Consider the following 24,117-nt stretch of genomic DNA (forward strand, 5'->3'; position numbering starts at 1 on the left):
AATCTAAAAATTAAGACCCTGTTAATAATCAATACTTAAAGCCCAATCCTACCATCCTCCTGGCACAAGCAAAACTTCTACTGAACTCACTGGGATTTTTGCATACACAAAGGCTGTGTTAACTTCTTTTTGTGTGTGTTTAATTTTCATGGACAGCGACGGGCAACCTTATAAAAATATAGATAGATCAACTTCAGGATCAGGATTTATAGTAAATGCAAACAGACACAAATGAAAACAGATTGACTTTTTACTGAGTGATAGAAAGCCTATTAGCTTTTATTAAGTATTCACAAGCAATTTCAGCAAGCAAGGTGTGTGCCTGACAGTAGTTGCATTGTTTGAGATCAAGGGTCAGTGTACTGATTAATGCAGAGAACACTCACCAGCCTGGGAGTGCACAAATTTCTCCTCCAAAATACTTGAGGGACTTCATTTAGCTGTATAAAAATATTCGCCCGTTACTTAGGGACATCCAGACTGTGGCAGGTGAGTCTGGAAGGGCATTTTGGCTTTATATATAATGTTACATAAAACTGCATTGAATTAACATTATTAAAGTTGCAAAATCAAGCTCTTAAGGAAATGCCAGAATTAAGGTTGTCTGTGTAACTTTAATTCAGCATTCCTTGTGCGTGAGCATTATTATACAGTCTTTAGTTACAAGATCACATACTATTTTTCCACAGGGCCCTCATTCAGGGCACAGGATGGACAGTACTTACTTAATGAGCAGCTAGTCAGTATTTTGTCTTATCCTCATTATTCAATGTATGGCTATAGGCCTTATTTACTGCACACTAGTCAAACCGTGCTCCGAAGACAGAATTATTAATTTCCCCATGGGTGTTTCTATGGCACACATCTCTACAGCAGCTGAGGGTTTCACAAATGTGAATTAATTTATTTTTGCGACTTTCCTGTGAGGTAAAGGTTTGGTATTATCCCTGTTTTACTTTTGGGGTGCTGAGGCACAGAGAAACTAAGATCCAAACCATCCACTAATTTTGGGTGCCCATCTGAGACCCTGAAGACCTGATTTTTCAGAGTACTTGGCAACACATAGTACTTTATATATTCAAGCACAGCTTCTAGTGATGTCAGCTGCAGTTGCAAGTTGTCAGCACCTGAGTTTTAAGTCAGGTATCCAAAAAATAAAGAATAAACTATTAGTGACCACCTATGCCAAGCTGGGTTTAAGTGACTTGCTTGGCATCACATAGGAAATCTGTGGAAGAGGCAGGGATAGAATCAAATTTTCCAGGGCAGCATTCAACTGCCTTAACTCTGAATCCATCCTTTATCTTTCTGCATTCCCTTGCCCCATTCACAACACACCTTCCCACTTGTGCAACAGGTCCTAAAGACAGCACTCTTCTACACTACTCAATCCTGATTCAGCCCCAGAGTAGATCCATCCTGTGCACTCAATGAGGAAAAATATTATGTAATTAAAGGCTGTATCATAATGCATACGCACAGGGGGCCAAATTAGAGTTGCACAGGCAACTTTAATTCTGGCCCTAATTTTTGCATGCTTGACTTTAAAACTTTAATAACATTATTTTAATGTTGGGTTTTTGGGTGTAACTTTGTAGGTTATTAAAAAAGCAAAATGAAAAACAGAAATTCTATCATATGGGATCATAGTGGGATCCATGTGGTTCCCCAGCAGGGTTGCAACCTTTAGATCCATAGCACAGACCTCTGCCACATGAGCTAATGGAGTAATTGATAGATGATAACAACCTATTACTGGTATATGGATAAGCATGACCTCCAACCTATTCCTGTCACGGTCATCTCTCTTTTCCACCCCCAGCTCCTCATCCCAGTCCAATTCTGCTCACCTAGTCAGTCCCCATATCCACTCCCAGACTTCTCATCCCAGTCCCAGTCTCTTTACCCAGCCATTCCTAATTCCTTCCTCCTAGCTCTTTGTCCCCAGTCTCTTTACCGAGCCAGTCATAGTTCCCTGATCCTGGCTCCCTATCCAATCTCTCTCTGTCTCCCATCCTTGCTTTCATTCACCCCCACCCTCCATTCCCTATCCTGCACTGGTTCCTAGTCCCAGTCTCCCTCAAAGAATCCTCATCCAATCTCAGTATCCCCACAATCCCAGTTTCTGTGTTCAGCCAGTCCCAGTTCTTCCTCTGTCTCCCAGATCCTCATCAGATCTGTCTCTCTGCTTCCTCCCCTCCTTCCTCTGCCCCACAGATTCTCAGTTCCAAGCTGCTCCCCCGCCAGCTTCTCCTCTCAGTCCCCCCAGACTTACTGGCTCCCACTCTTTCCTCCCCCAGCTGCCATTCCCAATCTCCTTGCCCAGCTAGTGGCAGTTTCGCCCCGTGTGTTATATTTGTGATAATTCCCACCTGTACTAAGCATTTTTTTCAAGATACAAAAATGCTGTCTAATCTACTTCTAAGCTATATCAGTAGATCCCTACAATGTCTTATGCTTCTCACCAACAGAAGAAGCCATACACAATGAAATATATGGGAGCAGAGTTGTGTTTCTTCTTTGTTTAATACTGTGAGTTGGAATCAAGTCTGGCATGAATTAATAGTTATAAAAAGTCTACATTTGCCCACAGTTACATGCCTGGGGTAATACAGTTTGCTGCCCTATTCTGAAAGCAGAGAAATAACTGGTCTCTTGGATACTGTGTGACTGACACTTGCTGTACAGCCAAATTAAATACAAAATCAGGTGCAACCAACGTCCTTGATAACAAAAAAATGCTCATTTGGCTGTGAAACATTTTCAAGAAAAGAGGAGTGTGGTCTAATGGTTAGCACAGGAGGCTTGGGGGCAAGGACTCCTGGGTTCTGTTTCTGCCACTGATTCGCTATGCGACATTGAGCAAATGCCTCAGTAAAATAGGGGTAGCGATCCTACCTGTCATTCAGGGACATGTGATACTTCATGAATCAGGGCTAGTCTTCACTAGAGGCGCTACATCAGTGCAGCTGTCGGTCGCTGTAGCGTGTCTGGTGAAGACGCTCTATGCTGACGGGAGAGAGCTCTCCCATCAGCATAATAAAGCCACCTCCACAAGAGGCTGTAGCTATGATGATGGGAGAAGCTCTCCTACCAACATAGCGCTGTCCACACTGGTGCTTGGGTCGGTGTAAGTTATGTCGCTCAGAGAGGTGGCTTATTCACACCCCTGAGCGACGTAAGTTATACCAAAGTAAGTGGTAGTGTAGACCTGGCCTTAGTATTTGTCAAAGCTGGTTCAGTCAGTGCTACAGAACATGCAGCCACAGGGGCTCTTAAAGGCTGGGGGCCTGATCCAAGGCAGACAGGTTGAAAGGCTAGGGAGATGTAATATCTATGCTCCAATGCCATGTGATGTACAACATGATGTATATAGTGATTATAATAATATTAGCCCACTGAGAATGGATCTTCTTGTTAAATTCAGGGACAGAGGCACATCACAAATGTTTCACTCTCTTCTTTCTGTTTAACAGGAAACCTCTATCTGTTATTGCCGGAACTCCTTCTATAGACACATACTCAGCAGTTCTGGATACATCCCCTCGAACGATCCCGTGGTCTGACTCTCCACCCACTCCCTGCCACCTGGCACAGTAAAGGAATTTGACTCAGGTAAGTGGGGGGAAAGGTTGCATAACCAGGGTTTGATTGTCAGTATCCAGATAGGTATGGAACTGCCTACTTCTTTTGCACACACACAGCTAGTTGCCTGCTTGCAAATGAAAAGTGCATCCCAGTCTAGGCACAAATCCATGACCACTGATTATAGGAATACTTTTCATGCCTATCTGGTCATTCCTTTGCCAGAGCAGCAGTTTCTCTATCTGATGCTTTATCTAGCGTTGCTCTCTGGCTGTTATGGGAGGATAATCCAGAAAAGTTGCTTGAAAACTGAAATTAGTGTGCGAATCATTCCTTAGGAGCAAACAGTGCATACAATTTTGTTTATTTGTAGGTTACAGAGTATGAAAAATAATGTAAGGTGTTTTTATAATCTATACTAGCCAATATGCCAATCGATCCAATCAAAATCCAAATAATCTGTGAAGGAATCTAAGGTCTGATTATTTCTGCTCTCTTTTGCTCTCGATGTTCTTGCTGCAGAAAAATGCTTATAATGGCAATTTTGTGTTACCTATTTTACACTGGTTAAATTATCAGTTGGAAATTAGTCAGAGATTAGGAAACATTATGAGGTTATCAAAAAACTGGCATGTTAAGACAAAATCAGTTAATCTTTAGCCTCACTTAGAGAGAGGAAATGTAATTGCACCATTGAACTGTGTTTTACAGTCATTATCACTTAAAAAGCCCTTCAGATAATTCTATAATTAGCAAGGGATATGTAACAGGGGGAAAAAATCCGACACTGAAGGAACTCTCTCAATGGTTTCATCCAAGAATGGGATTTAGGAGATAGGCCAGTGCAATCTAGTGAAACAAAACTCCACTGAAAGACACAAACCAGAGTTTATTGATATCTGAGAGCAAGAGACACCTGGGCCTTGACTGATTGGCAAGACTCAGACAGCAGCTTGTGCTCATCTCTAAATAACTGAAACCTGAGTAAACTGTAGTCACAAAACGGTAAACAAGTGTTCATGCTAATCAGACAACAGAGCACAGTTGCTAAGAATAACTTTCATCCCAATTATTTTTTCAGTCAGGTTCACTTAATTAAAACCTACACACTTTTTTGCACATGTTTATGTTTATACAGTACCTGTCACCACTCACTTAAGGTGATAAGAATAGGAATAGAGATTAATTCCTGCTCTCTTTTTGTTTTGATATATAAACAGCTACTAATTTCCCAGTGCATGGCACTTTGTAGAAGTGGCACTTAAATCTTGGGACTATTCACTGGCACTTTGTATTGGTATGGCTGCAGATTTGCTCCAGGGTTTGTAGAATGAATGGGATGTTCTGATGATCTTGTCCTTGTCTAGGAAACTCAAGCAGGTTTCCAAGTGACCAAAATCAAATCTCAGGCTTTGGTTTGATAAAACTTGTCTAAAGAAATAATCAGGGTTGTGATCTAGCATGGTAAGAGGATTGCATGGGATCTCCCCTATCACACGTACCTAGAGATGATTGAAAATTGTCCACCCACATTTTTTCACTGGAATATGGTGGTTTGGAGTAACAGAAATTTTGGCAGAAAAAAAATCTGGTTTTGTAAAAAATTTGGAGTTTTAATTGAAATCTCAAATATATCTATATATACAGAGAGAGAGAGTGAGAGAGAAAAAATCCTCTTGTTTAAATTTTTCTTGCAAAAATGTCATTTCCCAACCAGCTCTACTTGTAACATTTAAACCTAAACTAGAAAAACTAGGGAATGTACAATAAGGAACAACCCTGCACTGGAAGGGAAATGATTTAGCAGCACTTATGCAACCAGTGTGGTGACAAGGTAGTTGTGACCACTACATTTTATGGGATAGGCTTATGGCTTTCCCTTTCCCCTCATACACATATGGGAGCCCATACTTCCAAAGATAAGAACCTAAATAAGGCATTCACACCTTTTAGCCAATGCTTAAATTGACATGAAGTTGCATAAATGCCCATTTCAGGTGCCTGTTTGCCAATTTAAAGATCCAGATTTGGGATGGGGAGTGGATGTCCTAATTATGAAGCTATGTTGGAGAAACTGAGCCATCCCTCCAACACACACACCTGATAAATCCCTGATGTCCCATAGGACCTTATTTTAAACAGACCATTCCCTTGACACACACTCATCAACACCAAGCATCAGCAATTCTCTGACGCACTCTCATTTTGTTAAATGTGCCATCTCCAGCTGCTTTCAGAATGCTGGGGAATCCAGGTTGGCTGGAAATAAGTTATTTTGTGCTCGTGAAACATTCCATTACAGGGAGGGTGCATTCTCTCCTTTAGTAAATTATGTCCATAAACCCATGCAAAGAATCCCAACCGCATAATAACACAAGCGCGGTCACTTAGGATTGAATGCTGCATGTGCAGAGGTATCTCTGAGGGAATGTGAATCCTTTCCTTTGCAGCTTGGCTTCCAGAACTGCTCAGCTGCACGGCTCTCTCACTCAAATACTCCTGAGACATGTTTATACCATAACAGAAACCAGATGTTGTGAATTAATTTTATAATTGCACTGCTGAAAAGAGGATACAAAGTGGCCAAATATCACTGGGCAGCAACCACAGGAAAGTCTCTCATTAAGAATATGTAACCCAAATGGAGCATAACAGTTTGACTATATTTCAGAGTAGCAGCCGTGTTAGTCTGTATCCACAAAAAGAACAGGAGTACTTGTGGCACCTTAGAGACTAACAAATTTATTAGAGCATAAGCTTTCGTGGACTATAGCCCACTTCTTCGGATGCATACAGAGTGGAATAAATATTGAGGAGATATATATACACACATACAGAGAGCATAAACAGGTGGGAGTTGTCTTACCAACTCTGAGAGGCCAATTAAGTAAGAGAAAAAAACTTTTGAAGTGATAATCAAGTTAGCCCAGTACAGACAGTTTGATAAGAAGTGTGAGAATACTTACAAGGGGAGATAGATTCAATGTTTGTAATGGCTCAGCCATTCCCAGTCCTTATTCAATCCTGAGTTGATTGTGTCTAGTTTGCATATCAATTCCAGCTCAGCAGTCTCTCGTTGGAGTCTGTTTTTGAAGTTTTTCTGTTGTAATATAGCCACCCGCAGGTCTGTCATTGAATGACCAGACAGGTTAAAGTGTTCTCCCACTGGCTTTTGAGTATTATGATTCCTGATGTCAGATTTGTGTCCATTAATTCTTTTGCGGAGAGACTGTCCGGTTTGGTCAATGTACATGGCAGAGGGGCATTGCTGGCACATGATGGCATATATCACATTGGTAGATGTGCAGGTGAACAAGCCCCTGATGGTATGGCTGATGTGATTAGGTCCTATGATGATGTCACTTGAATAGATATGTGGACAGAGTTGGCATCGGGGTTTGTTACAAGGATAGGTTCCTGGGTCAGTGGTTTTGTTCAGTGATGTGTGGTTGCTGGTGAGTATTTGCTTTAGGTTGGGGGGTTGTCTGTAAGCGAGGACAGGTCTGTCTCCCAAGATCTGTGAGAGTAAAGGATCATCTTTCAGGATAGGTTGTAGATCTCTGATGATGCGCTGGAGAGGTTTTAGTTGGGGGCTGAAGGTGACAGCTAGTGGTGTTCTGTTATTTTCTTTGTTGGGCCTGTCTTGTAGGAGGTGACTTCTGGGTACTCGTCTGGCTCTGTCAATCTGTTTTTTCACTTCAGCAGGTGGGTATTGTAGTTTTAAGAATGCTTGATAGAGATCTTGTAGGTGCTTGTCTCTATCTGAGGGATTGGAGCAAATGCGGTTATATCTTAGAGCTTGGCTGTAGACAATGGATTGTGTGGTGTGTCCTGGATGGAAGCTGGAGGCATGTAGGTAAGTGTAGCGGTCAGTAGGTTTCCGGTATAGGGTGGTATTTATGTGACCATCGCTTATTAGCACAGTAGTGTCCAGGAAATGGACCGCTTGTGTGGATTGATCTAGGCTGAGGTTGATGGTGGGATGGAAATTATTGAAATCATGGTGAAATTTCTCAAGGGCTTCTTTTCCATGAGTCCAGATGATGAAGATGTCATCAATGTAGCGCAAGTAGAGTAGGGGCGTTAGGGGACGAGAGCTAAGGAAGCGTTGTTCTAAGTCAGCCATAAAAATGTTGGCATATTGTGGGGCCATGCGGGTACCCATAGCAGTGCCGCTGACTTGAAGGTATATATTGTCCCCAAATGTGAAATAGTTGTGGATGAGGACAAAATCACAAAGTTCAGCCACCAGGTTGACTATACTAAACATTTGGGATAAATGCTGAAATTTAATATTAAACTCACCTTTGAATTCCCCTGTGCTATCTTTGAGGGGTGTTTGGAACCCTTACTGGGCCTGATTTTCAAATTTAGAGGTATGTAAATATCACATATCTTGCGTGCACAATTGATCATATCTATGGCAAATGGCCAGTCAGATATACAACTGTCCATCTGCATGCATAAATACTTGAAATGAGTACACAATCACACAGTACTTATGGGCACAAGCTAAGGGCACCCCCAGCTTTGAAAAATCAGTCCCTCAAAATGTTCTGAGATGGTTACGGTTCATATCTGACTTTTGTGTTTGTGTTTTATTTAATTAATTCTAGCATAAATTAAACGGGCCAAATTTCAACATTTGTAAGCCATTGTAGCGGCTTAGATCAGGTCTGGATTTGGACCAATATGATCTGTCTGAATAACAAGAATAATAGTTTGTCATAATCAGAAATGGGTAAAAGTATCATTTTAGTAGTCTAGAATTATTTGGTAAACAGGATTTTAGATTGCAAGATTTTTTTTCAAATATTAGAACTTCAAGAATAGAAATAGTTATTCAGCATTTGCTATACAGCCAGACTAGTTGAGTTTTCTAATAAAGTAAATAAATAAATAAAACAAGGATATGTTGCAATCTTAGCCAGATAATTCAAGATCTTGATCATTCCCTAACTGCAGTTAATTTTGGCTTTGAAACCCCAGACTAGACCCACAGGACTTAAGCAACTTCAAGGGTTACAATATTTCTTTAGTCAATTAGAAACAATATAAAATTTCCCTCTCTGCTGAGGACATTCTAATGTTTGTTACCCATCCAGATAATTCCATTAGAGCTTTGCTTAAACTTGTTGACAAAGTTGCCTCAGTGTCTTGGTATAATATTAATTGGACAAAGTCAGAGCTTATGCTACTGAATGGTCTTTGTTCACTGCTAGTAATTAATTATCTACCTCTTAATTGGATGCTTCAGGGTTTAACACCCCTTATGGTAGAATATTTATATATTCTTTGTACAACAGCTACATTAAACCAGGATAGCGTGGCTCAAATTATTTGGGGAAAAGGACTGGCAACTAATAAGAAGATGATTGTTCCAAAAAACAATTAGAGTTTGAGTGTACTGCCAGTTGGTATAAATCTTACAACTCTTCAAGAGATGTCTTCATTATTAGTAACATTTCTCTGGAAGAAGAGAACTACAGAATTAGCATTAAGAAAGCCCTGGAAAATGAATAAATGCCAGGTTTTGTTTGGAGGCCAAGTATCATTTCGGTTCTCACCTCCTGAAACTGAAGGAGATGCTCTGTGATTTCAAGCAGAGGAAGCTCAGGGAACCAGGGTGTATTTAAAGCTCCATCTATAATGTATCTCCCCCAAAGAACCAAGGTTCATGTTGGCGTGATTCACCTATTCATGTAAAAGGGACTTGCTGCTGGCCTAAGCAGGCGTAATTCCCTTGACGTTAATGACATTGGTCAGTAGTGAATTTGGCCCCATGTTCCGAGGCTTCACATACCATAGCTGGTGTATGTGTGTAGGCCTGTCCGGCTGACAAAAGACAACTTGCATTTTGGCTGCTCAAAGCAGGTTAAAAAAAAGATTCAGCAATCAGATGGGGATTTGCTGGCTGTGAAGAACTAATGTCATTCTGTCCCCAGGCTCCATTGTTGGGATGCTGCTGTGCTCCAACAGTCCCCAGCAGTGGAACAGTCCTGTGAGTGTTATTACAACTCGATGTAATTCAGAGTAGCCCTGTGGATGCTCTAGATTATGTCAGGAGCCAAAATGGTCCCCAGTAATGCCCAGAGTAATGAAGGGCTAAGGGGGCATGGACCGATCTGTGCCACTTCCCTCAGTGGCACTAAGCAGAGTGCTGAAGCAGCTGAAGATCTAGCTCAATGTCATTTCCAAAATGCATCTTTTCCATACTCCTCAGGAAGGGTTAATACAGGTCATTCAGAAACCTCTGAGGGAAAGGAGAATAGTGATATGGAGGAGAAGATAAACCACATTTAACAACACCACTATCATTTTACATTTATCTTCCATTGCACAGCTCCTGTACAATGAAGCATGTTTTTCAGAAGACTCTTAGGGAGAAATGCAGTAAACAGAGATTGCTACCAAAAGCCAAATGCTAAATGAATCAGGTTCTTTGCTCCCTAGTTTCTTAGGAAGTAGAAGTAGTACAGATAAGAGATTAAGATCTTTACAGAGCAGCAGGGAAGCACTGTCCATTACTGAAAGGAAGTCACTTTAACTGCTGGTAATTTGGATGGCGCAACTGTAAGGTGGACAATTTCTCCTTTTGCATCACAATCAAGCCTCCATATCTCACCATCGTATGGACAGATCACTAAGTTGCTGTCAGAAAACACTTCTGATGCTTTTGACTTCTGTAATTATGTTCCTTCAAAGGTGTTTGGTGGGAGATAAGATAAATGTAATGAGAGACTTTGGGTCACTAAAACGGTGTCTATTTTGACAGCTCTTTCTGAGGACACACATATTTCATGAAACCCTAAAGGTGCACTAGTAAAACTCATGATCTTGGGAACTAACCATCTAATGATAGTAATTTTCACTGTAGTGCAGTTTCCTTATAAATAATACATGCTTTGTGTACGCATAGTGACTGGTTCTGAGGTCTTTACACAGACAAAATTGTCATTGGCTTCAGTGGGAGTGAGTAGGGGCCCCCATGTACAGAATCTAGTAAACTCCTGTTTATCCGAATGGCCTGGGGGACATGTGAAACTTTCGAATAACCGGGTGTTCAGATAAACAGAAGTGCCATTTTGAGTTGCTGTTTCATTGATATAGAAATCGTAGTGATCCGAATCCACAATGCATCCCCCATGTAGCCGTACTTTAGCACTAATAACTTCTCAATTAGCCTCTTAGCGCCCATTGGCACTAATCAACAGCTTTGTATTGATTAGCACTAAGAGGCTCACTGAGAAATTATTCAGAGTGATTAACATAGGGCTACACATGGGACACGTGGATTTGGATAACTAGGATTTTCAAATAAAGGGAATTCAGATAAATGGGAATGTATTGTACATGAAAATAAAAAGTACCAATAAACATGTTTAGAACCATCTCTAGCCCTTCTAAAATGCCTGTTGTTATTCTGTAAAATACGTAGTATAATGGTTTTATTAGCACTTACTTGGGAAGGCCTGCATAAGTAACATGGGGCTTTGTCACTCAGGAGTAATGTGGTCTTTTCAAATTAAACTCCAAAAGACCCCGGGGGAAATGCTGGCCCGATTGAAGTCAATGGGCATTTTGCTGTTCACTTCTGTGAGGCCAGGATTTCATCCCAAGATTTTTAAAACTCTGGAGCCTAAAATTAGACTCCCAAATCCATATTTAAATTTCTAAATAAGTGGGGCTCAATTTTTCAAAAGTGCTGAGCCCTCACTGACTTCAATGGGAGCCTGCTGGGTACTCATCAGTTTTGAAAAACAGGCTGCTTATTTGGGAGCCTAAATATGGATGTTATTGTCTAAAAGTTAGGCTCCGATTTTTGAAAATTTTGGCTAAAACCTTTACTGAACAGCACATCACCATGTATCCTAACAAAAGGCCTATAGTTTCCATAACTAGACACCCACACCTGCATCTGCTGTTTTTTCCAAATGCATTGAGCACAAGCATTCTAATCAGATTTAAATTGAGATCTTGCAGAACTAATGCTGTCTGGCTATGAATGCTAGAGCACATCTCAGAATTTACCATTAGTTAACTCCCCACCCCCTTCAACAAAATGGATAGCAGGGACAGTGATATGTACAGCTCTCAATGAGAGCCATTCATAATTGGAGTAATTTCAGCAATTTTCCAATTTTAAGGAAAATAATTGATCCAAAGTTGCTAACTAAAGTAATTCTTTTCTGATTGTATTATAGGCTTGAAGTATTTTATCACAAAATAGCTGTTCAATTAGACATGAATTTGTTGTTTCTGTGTTTATATTACTAAGATGATGGGGTAAAACCATATTGTATTATATTATTTAAGAATTTAAGTCTATCTTCCTTCAGTCTCCCTCCAAAAAAGGGATGAAAGACAAAATCTCTTGATAATCTTTCAAAGATTTGGCTTGCTGTCATATCGTCTTCTTGTATGGTCTTACCAGATTTCACTAACTAAGCAGGTCTGGATCGGCACTTGAATTGGGCACTGAAGGAAGGTGGTGTTGGTAATTCAGTAAGTAGCATTCTCCCCTTTGACTTACTACAGAGCCATTGCCCCAGCATGGTGTGATGGGGTATTGTGATGCTGGAGGTGCTGTTTTTCAAAGGAGCTGTAAAACTGAGGTCCTGGTCACTTATGCTGCTATTAGAGATCACATGGAGCCTTTTGTAAAAGTGTTAGCTGTGGTGTCCTTGCTGAATTTCACTTTGGCTGATTATGTTCTGCTTATCTAGCTAGAAACTGCTATCGTTAGGGTTGCAAAACATTACAACCCTAGGTTTTCACATGTGCCTAACCTTCTAAACCATGCATCTTTGGGAACTGAAATTTTTCATGTTTGGTTTCTGCTCCTAAGTGGTGTGTGTGTGAAAATCATGTTTGAGAAAGATTTCTTCAAATATTTTTGAGTTATGGGAGATTGGAAGAAAGCCTATACATTTTCTCATTGTAGAAAGCTCTTTTATGAAGTGCTCTGGCACAGAATGACTGAAGGGTGAAGTTTAAAACCTGGCATGAATGCTGGCACCTATGTGACCATTTGTGTGACCACATGATCAGAGTCTCATACTCTTACTCACTTTCAATAACACTACTCCACAAGTAGTGCCATTGACATGACGGACCTTTTGTGGCAGACGGTACTGTCAGAATCTGGCTGTACATGAGCAATTGAACCTGCCCTTGCCTCCTGCTCTTCTGAAAATAAGACCCCTGAATGCTAATATTTTAAAGTACTGAATCTTCTCTCTCAATCCACTTAGAAGTGAAACATGGGGGTGTGGAGGAGAAAACGACCCCCCAATCAATGTAACAGCTTTTTGCATTTGATTATTGGGGTCTCTTTGTTGGTGTTTGTTCAGTGCCCATCCCAGTGGCACCCCAATCCTGATTGGATCGTTAGCTGCTAACATACTAGACATGGTTATTAATAATAATAGCTACACTGGGGGCTGAAACCCTGGGGTGAAATCCTGGCCCTAATGAAGTCACTGGCAAAATTCCCATTGCCTACGTGGAGCCAGGATTTCACCCCCCAGTGTAGACAAGGGCTCAGGTATACTCGCTTGTTGGGAAAGACAAAATGCAAAATATTCTTGAAGGGCTGAGAGGTTTGTTTTGTGGAATAGGGCAGGATCAAACTGATTAACCAACCAGGGTATGTTCTCACCTTCTGCCAGCAGGCTTGCGGGGTGGGGTCCCCACGTTTTTCAGGAATGCACATCTCATTAACCCTTAAACCTTAGTTTGTTATATGTTGCTCCGTTCATTTCCCTTCTCTCTTTTTCTCCTAATCTAAGGGTCTATTCTGCTATCAAAACACTAGTCTTTTGCAGGAAACTTGTAATCCTAATGGCATCTCTGTGTAAATAATTCATGTACATGAATGAGAACAGACTATTAAATTTCTCTGATGTGGTTTTTTTGTGTGTGTGTGTGTGTGTGGTGGGCAATTTTACGGCTCGGCCCATCTGCTATATCTGTTCCCTAAATTCCTCTCATGCTTTTTTTGAGTGAAATGCATTTAAAAGAGTAGTTTGAAGCATCTTGATGACTAATATGAATTTTTCCCTTCCAACATTCAGGCTTTCAGATTTTCGGGGGGTGGGAGGGGGAATTCTGCAAGATCCTATTTGAGGGCTTAGTTTGTTCTGTGCCTCTTCTCCTCTGCTTTTAGAGAGATGCCTTTACAGAAATCACACTGAAAACATGACACTGGGATCTTGTTCTGAATGTTCCCACTCTTCCTCTCAGTGGCTTAGTCTGAGTCCCCTGTCAGTGTGGGTTATCTGCTGTTTTCAAAGGTCTCACTTCATTGTGAGCCCCGTGGTGCTGTTCAGGCTCACAGCAAAGGCCATCATCCAGTCATATGGCAAGAGGCTCCTGAGCTTAGATGGGCTTCTTATGTGACAGTTTGCTATTCTGGCAAAGTGTGCTCACCACAGCCACAAATGACCTCAGTGGAAACAAGGGTTAGTGCTTGAAGGACACTGAACAGGTTTTCCATTGCAACAGAACAATGGCCAGCAACAAGTCACCTCAGAAATTGTGACGGCATTGGGCAGGATTTTAAATGTGCAAAACTGAAAGCCAGAGACCACACCTTTAATGCCAACTCAGAACTCTGTTTAAAGCATCTGGTTACGCCAGTCTGGGAAGCTAATCCCTGGAGATTTGAAGGTGTCTGGCAAAGAAACTCATTTTGCTTCAGGCTTCATTTGAGAAAAAAAAAGTAATATTTCCAGTTTTGTAATTGGTCTTTGGCAGCCACCGTGCATTGGTTTACAGATTTACTCTGATTATAGTCTACAGCATGCATTGCAAATGAGGATTTTTGTGAATCTTTTCAATAGGATTTTGAAGAGATGTGGGGCTTAATTCAGACCAGGTATAATTGGGTGAAACTCCCCTAAATTGATAGAGTTGTCCCCTTTACATCAGATTTGAATTTGGCCCTTAAGGATAATATAAGGCCAAAGGCAGCTCTCGTTTACACTCGTGGAAAGGGGTGTAGCCAGTGGGGATGGCACATAGCTATGTATGGATAAGGCCAAACTGAGGGTCAAGTTCAGCTCTTAGTTGATTCAGCTGTAAGACATACATAAAGCTACATCCTAGCCTTGATCTTTACACAGACTTTTCCACTGACAGCAAGAGCTGTATGAGCAAATTGAGGGTTAATAACTCTAAGGGTAGATAAACATGGTACTATATGGATTGAGTTGAATCGTTATTTGATTTTGGTCCTGCATTGTTCATGCTGATCATGGCTTTTCCTCATAGTGATTGACTCTGTTTCTATCGGGCATACTCTCTGCCCATAAAATACCATCAGCACATTGTGGCAATCTAAGGACAATTCCATTGCAACTTAATTGCTGATGGTCAGTCTCTTGTTGTTTTTACTTTTTTAAAAAAAACTAATGATTTCATCTTGAAATATATGTAGTTTTTAGGGCTGTCAGTGAACCAAAACAACACCTCTTCATTCAGCTACGGGCTTTTTGTTACACTCCAGCCCCTCTCATCCTTCTGTAAGCTGGCTGCTTTGTAAGCAACTTGGGCAGGAATCTCGTTTGTGAAACACGTATGAGGAGATTTTCAAAGGCACAAAGGACATTTAGGCACCCAATTCCCACCGATTTTCAATCAGAAATCCATGGGAACTGGATGTCTCTAACTCCATATGTGCCTTTGAAAATCTCCTCCTTAGAGCACAATGGCCAATATATGTAAGTCATAAGCAAACAAATAATTAAAATGAAGGATCTATTTCTTTGTTCTGCCCATGCTGGGAACTCCCACAGAGGGAGCCAGGCATGGAAGGTTTGCAGGGTCAGGCCACAAATGAGCAAAATCAGCTTTACCTGTAAAAAGTCAGATAACTGCATGAAACATGGTTTGGCGCTTCTGAAATTCGTAGCCACAGAAGCGGACAAAGGGACACCAGCGCTGTAATGTAATCATAACAGTTGCACTGGCTATAAACCATAAGACACTTGCTGTTGCAATACATACTTTTCTGCTGTTGAAACATGCCACGATAGGTTTTAAACGAGGAAGCATTGGCATACCCACTGTGCAGCAGCCGACCTCTGCCAACGTCCTTCCTACATTGAAATGTGGGGAGAGAATTGCTTCTCCCCCACCTTGCCTTCCCTTTTCTTTCCTGTTAGCTGATCCCTGCCTAAGTAACCTCCCCCTCCCAAAAATTAGTACAACCACCATGACATTTGCTGCCATCACATAGTTCACTCTGCTTGTGTGTTCTACCTCTTCCCACACCCTGGGTCTTGCTTGTCTATTTAGACTGTGAGCATTGCAGGCAGGGACCAGCTACTGCTCTGTGTTTTTACAGCGCTCCACACAATGGGGCCTTGCTCTTGGTTGGCCCTTAGGCATGACCGTAATAAACATGATGAATAATAATAAATAATAGCAGGGAAAGGATTGCAAAACTGCAATAATGCCACAAAATTTAGAAGAATTGAGGAATATGATAAGGTATGAGCATAAAGTCTCTTCGATGCTCAGAATTACATTAGATTATGAGCGAGAATACCCTCTTAGATCTGCAAAGCAGATCTCTGCTTTGATGTTCTGCTCTTTTTAGGTGTCCAGAATGTGCGGCCATATTGGGCACTCATTGTGACCTATCAAAGGTTAAAGTGTCATGGGTCTAATTAGTCACTATTTCAAAGTGGTTTCATGATTGTTTCTATTGAAGTCATGTGTAATAAGCCTAGATGAGAATTGCATATGGCACATTTTCCCTTAAAATGGAAGATGAATGATCACCAAAAGAAGAACATCAAGAAATTCTAGTAACATCATAAGGGACAATACCAGATCCAGATGAGATGGAGGGAAATGTGGACTCCTCTGGCTATTGCTAAGACCTGCATTGATGGGGAGCCACGTCCAATCTTCCTTGGTTGCTATGGTGATGGGAGCTATGAAGAGGAAATAAAAATGAAGGCCAGAGTGCAAGTGCCAGTGGACTGTTAATGGGGTGGACAGCATTTCACCTAGGTCATCAAATTCTGCCCATGTGTTTAGTGATCAGGCGTTATCATCTGAAAGGTGTTTGGAGGCCTAGTCACAGTGTGTTGGAAGTTGCATCCAGATCTTAGCAGAGAGCTGGCTGCTTAGAAACATGTCAAAAACCCACCACAATTAGTACTAATTGGCACCGGTGGTAATATCAGGAAAGAGGTCAAAGGGTTCAGGCTTAGATTTACAGCCCTGTCTTAGCCAGACCTCCATTTTGTGGGTGACCTAACTAGTGGGTGCAAATAACTGCATTGCTAAAATTGAGGCCAGTGTCTGAAAATTTGGCTCTAAATGTGCATGGTAACTAGATAATCCTCTAACGTCTAGAAGTAAAAGTTGAGGTATATTTAACAACAATGTCTCTGTTGGCACTGAACCTATTTGATGAAAAGTGGACTACTGGAATGTAAATCCAGCGTCTTTGTGCAGCAATACATTTACTTAAAACATCCTGCCACTTATGCAATGAGAAGCTGTTGTAAGGCATGCTCTGTTTTCCAGAGATGCTGAGCTGTCTACAGCTTCTCGATGAAATCAGAGAGAGTTTCATAGATTCATAGATTCTAGGACTGGAAGGGACCTCGAGAGGTCATCGAGTCCAGTCCCCTGCCCGCATGGCAGGACCAAATACCGTCTAGACCATCCCTGATAGACATTTATCTAACCTACTCTTAAATATCTCCAGAGATGGAGATTCCACAACCTCCCTAGGCAATTTATTCCAGTGTTTAACCACCCTGACAGTTAGGAACTTTTTCCTAATGTCCAACCTAGACCTCCCTTGCTGCAGTTTAAACCCATTGCTTCTGGTTCTATCCTTAGAGGCTAAGGTGAACAAGTTTTCTCCCTCCTCCTTATGACACCCTTTTAAATACCTGAAAACTGCTATCATGTCCCCTCTCAGTCTTCTCTTTTCCAAACTAAACAAACCCAATTCTTTCAGCCTTCCTTCATAGGTCATGTTCTCAAGACCTTTAATCATTCTTGTTGCTCTTCTCTGGACCCTTTCCAATTTCTCCACATCTTTTTTAAAATGCGGTGCCCAGAACTGGACACAATACTCCAGCTGAGGCCTAACCAGAGCAGAGTAGAGCGGAAGAATGACTTCTCGTGTCTTGCTCACAACACACCTGTTAATACATCCCAGAATCATGTTTGCTTTTTTTGCATCAGCATCACACTGTTGACTCATATTTAGCTTGTGGTCCACTATAACCCCTAGATCCCTTTCTGCCGTACTCCTTCCTAGACAGTCTCTTCCCATTCTGTATGTGTGAAACTGATTTTTCCTTCCTAAGTGGAGCACTTTGCATTTGTCTTTGTTAAACTTCATCCTGTTTACCTCAGCCCATTTCTCCAATTTGTCCAGATCATTTTGAATTATGACCCTGTCCTCCAAAGCAGTTGCAATCCCTCCCACTTTGGTATCATCCGCAAACTTAATAAGCGTACTTTCTATGCCAATATCTAAGTCGTTGATGAAGGAGTTGCAGGAACTCAGGAGCTTTGAAAATGAAACCTCTAGTTTTCACCAAAAAAAAGTATTTCTTATTATTTTACATTTTTTCTCAGTCTCACCTATAGTGTTGTCTCTGAACTGGGTATATTTAATGCTGTAAATTAATCATCCTATAGTTTACTTTTTCATTAGCCTCTGTATTTTATAGTCTGACATTGCCTGCTGGAATGTAACATTTAGTTTTTCTGAAATACTGTATGTTAATTTTTATTTTTGTACTATAAGAGAAGCTCATTCTGAACAAAACTAATCCTCCTCAATATACAAGTGTTCGAGTGACTGTAAGGAATGCATCACAGAATAGCTAAAGCCAAGCTGAAAGTACACTTACTATTATGGGCACAATTACTGTCCAGTTATAATTCCAGGAATGAATACAACCCTAATTGAATAAGTGATTACTTTGTATCAGCATAAAAAGAAAAATGGCATCACTCCCTCAGCTCAGAAAATTTCCTTTACTTTTAATCTAAGATATTATTAGTAAAACAGATAAAGACAATTTTTTTAACATATGATTTTCAGGCTGACAGTAAAGACACCATCACTCCCACTCATAAATAAGGGGCTTGGGGTGACCAAGGCTCTCACACTGCATATGGGGGGGGGGGTGTGTCTCACTAAGCGCAACTTCAGCTTATAAAGTGAGATATTAATTCCAGCTATTGCAGGATCAGGAAATCTGCCCATACAGATCATATACAGGATGATTTTCCATGCCCACCTCTGTAATACTGAATTAATCTGTGTCCTTGAGGTAATGATATTAGCATAATTTGATGCAAAGAGTTAATCATGTATGGCATCACCGTTATAGTTGGGTGTCTTAATTCACTACCTTAAGCAGTATACATGGCTGTCGTTCAAGTCCTTGACTCCTGTGTATTTGAATTTCTGTGTGTGTTTGAGTAGCCCTTTGCAATTGTTCTTTGTCAAATTTATGGAATTAGCTAGGACCGCAGCCTGAAAGTGAGAACAGCTATATTACTGAATATCAGAGGGGTAGCCGTGTTAGTCTGAATCTGTAAAAAACAATCAGAGGGTCCTGTGGCACCTTTAAGACTAACACAAGTATTGGGAGCATAAGCTTTCATGGGTAAGAACCTCACTTCTTCAGATGCAAAGGTGCCACAGGACCCTATATTGCTGAAAGAATTCTTCAGAAATGCCATTTTGTGCCTGATTTTCAAAAGGATGCTGGAAGTTAAACATGCTTTTGCACTTGCACCTCTGCTCCTGCATATGCTTTCATACTTATCACAAGGGTGCACGTGCAAAATGAACTTGCACTTGGGCAAGCCATTGTTCCATGGCTATTGCATGGGTACACATGTGCACGCACACTTCTGGGGATGTGTACGCAAAAGCAGATATGCAGAGGTGTGCACACAGTTCATATTGGTCATAGCCTCTTGTTTTTAAAACCAGGCCCTTATCTGCTAAGGAAACTTCGGATATAATATTTAGAGTGGGGAGCTGGGAGTTCAGGGTTCCTGAGGTTCTGTCCTTGCCTCAGTCACTGACTCACCCCGTGACTCTGGGCAAGTCACTTCATCTCTTTATTCCTCAGTTTCCCCACCTGAAAAACAGGGACAATGACACTTACCTCACAACATGATGTTGGGCTCTTTTAATATTTGTTGGGCACTTTGGGATCCTCCAGAGAAAAGTGCTGTGTAAATGCAAAGTATTATTAAAATGAGTTTTCAATGCATAAAGCTACAGGGACGTTAGTGGCCATTTTAAAGTGATTTTAGCTAACAGCACAGCTGTAAAACGGATTTTATACCAATGCATTTCCAGGCACTTGGGATACCATCAGCATTAACGGATTTCCAACAACCGCTAGTGGTTGATAAATAATGTTAATTCTTATTTCCCTCATAGAGAAAAGAAAACCAGCAATGAGTTAAGTGCCATTTTTGCTGTGTCAGTAATCCAAGTAGTTTAAATGTATATTTATTCTATGTCTGAAATAATGCAAACTATTCAGAATGCTATGAGAGCTATGAAAAACACAGGGCTTGGAAAACTGGCAGTTTTTGTGGTTTTGGGGTTTAGAGTAAAGTTTCACAACCAATCAGCCCAGAATAATGTCCGGTAAAGGCATTTCTGCTTGTTAGTCTATTTATTTATTTACTTTGGCATAGTGAGACAGGGCTGGAGATTTGGGGGAAGGTCAGTGAAAATACTCCAGTTCTGTTAAAGGGCCTGATCCTTTTAGCTTCCAATGGAAGCTGAAAGGCACTTGGCAACTCGCTGGAGGCGCCAGTCACTTGCTCAGGATGGAGGCTGAGGTCTGGGAATTATGACTTGCTTTCGAAGGCAGCACTAAGAGCCCAGTCGGCACATACAGAGTTCCAGAGGAATTGTGTAATGCTGACAGACCCTGGTCGTTGGTGGGTGGGATCAAACCTGGGGCTTCAGGAGCTTAGTGCATGAGCCTCTACTGCATGAGCTAAAAGCCAACAGCCTATTAGCTAAGACTGTAGAGCAAACTCATTACTCTCTCTCTCTCTCTCTAAGTGGTCTCGGTGCCACTAGATGGGACACAGCACCTCACCCAGGAGGTGTGTTGGTTACAATTGCACAGAAATAAAGAAACAGTCAATATTGGATGCCTTGGACATTTTACTTCGGCATCCTCTGGGATGTGTGTGTCTCCTTCTCTGCTGGTGGCTCCGATCTCATCTGCCTTGGTTGAGATCCACTCTTGCCTTGATATTATGCGATTTTTCCAACAATCTTCCCAGTCTCAGCTCCCAGTCTGTCCCAGTGGGGATTTTTGAACCATTAACCCCTTCCTATTGCTTCCAGCCAAATACTTCAAAGCAAGTATTGACCATTTGGTTGCCCTGGTTCCCCCCAAACATGCTAATATAATAGAGAACATTGTGGATAAGAGTGTCCTTTCGGACCCAGCCCCCATACAAGAGCTGCACGTGTAGGAGGGACTGAGTAGTGGAGCTGAGGTCAGCCCAGTGGATCTGAGAAGAGAATTTTGCTTTTAGTAATGATCAGAATGTTGTATGAATCATTAGGGGGTGCAGTCTCCCTTTGTTCCATCTGAATAACTTCAGCTGATTTTCAGGGGACATCTGCCCAGGGATGGAGTGGAGAATAGAACATAAAGACATCTCTTCTCTTCCACTGATGCAAATAGGAATTTAAAATATGCCGGGCCAAATCTTGGTCTGTGAGTGCTGCCTGCATGCAGCTCCAGGCTGGGTTTGTCCAGTGCATCACTGGCTGCCTGCTGCAGAGCCTGCTAAGGAGCTGTATTAGTGTGCAGAGGCCTTCTGTGTGGCCTGACTGTATTCTGCCCCTCTGCACAGAGCAGGAACCAGACCTATTCTGCTGCTTCCTGGGCCTACTGTGGGCCTCCATGGGCCAGAGAATTTGGCCCATATGAAGAGGAGAACAGGGTCCCCTAGGGCTGATGTCAGAATTCACCACAATATGCAAACACTTGTGCTACAACAAAGCATTCTGCTGCACAGTGATGCTTTGCTGAAGAAATAAGGTTGTGCTCTCTAATAAATGTAGAGTGTGCTGAGGTTCCCTTTATTTGAATTACTGGCTATAGATACCCAAAGTATCAAGCTAAATTACTCTGTTTTGCTTCACAGGATTCTCGTCTGCTCTCCAAATTTCTGGGGACATGGTGAGGCCCCTGTTCAAACAGCAGTAACCTCTGGGAGATATATAACTCTCTAACCTACATAGTGCAGCATAATCACACTAGCTAAGGGATAGTTTTGGGAGTCTGCTTTGCTGAAGGCGACCTTCATACAGGTTTTAATCAGGTCCATGAAGCTCTGGGGTTTTGCTTCATTCCATTTTTGTAACATTTTACAAACAAGTCTGCAAAGAAGGCATCAAAAAGTTTTAACAACTCTGACCAGACAATATGTTCCTTTCCCCTCCTAGAGTTACTGTGTCCCTGGGCATGGGTCTGTTTAGCCACACAACAAAAATGTTTAGGGGGCAGTGTGGGACTCCTACCTGCTTGTCCTGCTGCTGATCCTTGGTGGGTTAGTGATGCATACTGCGTGACTGCACCCAGCTAGAAGCCAGAATCACGTCCCACTACTGACACACGCGTCCCAGCAGCACAAGCACTGTGGAATTACATATGTCCCCATAAGGATTTTGTTTACAGGCTCCAGCACGAAACAAAGTCTCAAGCCTTTCAATTCTAGAGAAGGGCTGGGCCTTGGAGTGAGGCAAGCAGGCACAGGGAGCAAAGGTCAGCAGGTGACAAGCAAGCTGGCCAGCCAGGGCCCAGCAGGGACCATCTCATAGCCCATCGTGGATCAGAAAGACACTGAGGAAGGAAGAGCTGGAAAGGAGTGGCAATATTCTGAAAATGCTGCCACCTTGTGTCTGCTTTGGAGATCTGAAAACCTACACTACAAACTCCCACACGGAAATAGTAACTGGAGTTTGCACCATGGTCCAGTGCCTTGCTATGAAACAATCACTAGAAAGTGAGAGTTAATTGTATGGCTTGAGGTGGCTTGTGTATCAATTTGCAATCTAGTTAGCTAACTACAGTAGTTACTTGTGTGGCCCCGTTACTGTAGTGTCTGAGCTTATCTACATAGTAGTATGGCAAAGTGCATAATACTCCAATAATTAAACCAGCCACAATTAGGTAAAATGAATAATTTATCTTTGGATCTTTAGTATCTGTAGCAGGGCTGGATGCGGCTATGAGAAGAAACTGGAACTAGATGGATTCCACTGATAGCCAACCCAGAAAACTCACTGCTATATGTTCTTCAGAGGAGAGGCCAAGGGGTTTTGGTTTGGTTTGTTGAATTATTTTTTAACCTAAAAGGTCGGAGTTTTAATCTAAAAGGCCATACTCATCTTTTTTTTTTTTTACTCAGTGCCTAAATAGATTGTTCAGATCTGTATGTTTCCGTTGCAAACATTCTGTACTACATTAGTTTAATGGCACAGTCACTATGAATTGCAAACTTCCTCTGCTCCCCCCTGTGCTGATGAAACATGGCACCATAAGGAACATCTGTTCTGTTACCCTTTGCTGGAAATGGAAAACATCATATTGCATTTTTGTTATTAGACTTATTTGGATGCCATTGGGTTTTTTCTAAACACATCAAGGCAGCTGAATAACCTTAATTGAGTACCACAGAAAAAGCATGGTTTCATGCAAATACAGCTGCCAACATAATTATTAGGACAATACTGAGCTTCTATTCCAGAGATCTGTTCCATTTCTATGGTTTTTCTATTGCTCCCTTGCTGCTGAATCTCATTATAAACATCTCCACACAAACCAATCTACAGCTCTGCCAACATAGTTAGACAGTAAACAAGTTAAATCCTTAATTGTTGACATTAAGAATCCAAATAAACCTAACGATTAGTATATGTGCTGAACCTTTTATTTATATAGGAAATTAATCACCTCCTCCTCACTAGCAACACAAGTGCACTGAAAGTAGCACCAGGAACTACCTCCGATAGCTAAACTGCTGTTTTATCAACAAATTAAACAGCCCCCAAGATTTCTATTGCAGTTTAGTTAAAGGCAACTGATTTCTCTTGTTCCTTTGGATGGTTGCTTGAGCCAGGTCTTCCTGCATTTGTAAACAGAGGCAATGTTCCCAGAATTAATTATCTTGGATTCATTCCTATTATGTGACCAAGCACACCACATGCAGCAATTAATCAAAGTACATCCATGCAACCCTCTAGCCTACCCAGCACATATGATCATTTCATTATTAAAACTCACTGGGAGTTGAAATTTATGGTACTATTCAAGGAGCAAGGTAAGGGAGTATGTGTGACAGAATCTGTCCCTTAGATTTTTTCCAGCGCCTTCTTAGAATGCTAAGTACTTTGTGTATCATAAAACTAACTGTGCATTCATTAGTAACCACAAAACCACTCATACTGTACCTTGCTCTTAATCTTAATGAACCCTAATGAAA

The 24,117-nt window shown here is 41.4% G+C and overlaps 1 long non-coding RNA gene across 7 annotated transcripts in view; it reads left to right on the forward strand.

The window, feature by feature from the left end:
• Nucleotides 1–24,117, forward strand: part of LOC122173910 (uncharacterized) — a 193,903-nt gene that overhangs the window by 127,552 nt on the left and 42,234 nt on the right. For 6 of the 7 annotated variants that reach the window (XR_010592587.1, XR_010592588.1, XR_010592585.1 and 3 more), the window contains one exon: nt 3,477–3,615. This is a non-coding gene — a long non-coding RNA (uncharacterized LOC122173910). Of the gene's footprint in view, nt 1–361; nt 490–3,476; nt 3,616–24,117 lie in introns of those variants that run through there. The other variant, XR_010592586.1, reaches the window with a different exon arrangement.

The sequence above is a fragment of the Chrysemys picta genome, chromosome 14 (genome assembly GCF_011386835.1).
Source record: "Chrysemys picta bellii isolate R12L10 chromosome 14, ASM1138683v2, whole genome shotgun sequence".
NCBI lineage: Eukaryota > Metazoa > Chordata > Testudines > Emydidae > Chrysemys > Chrysemys picta.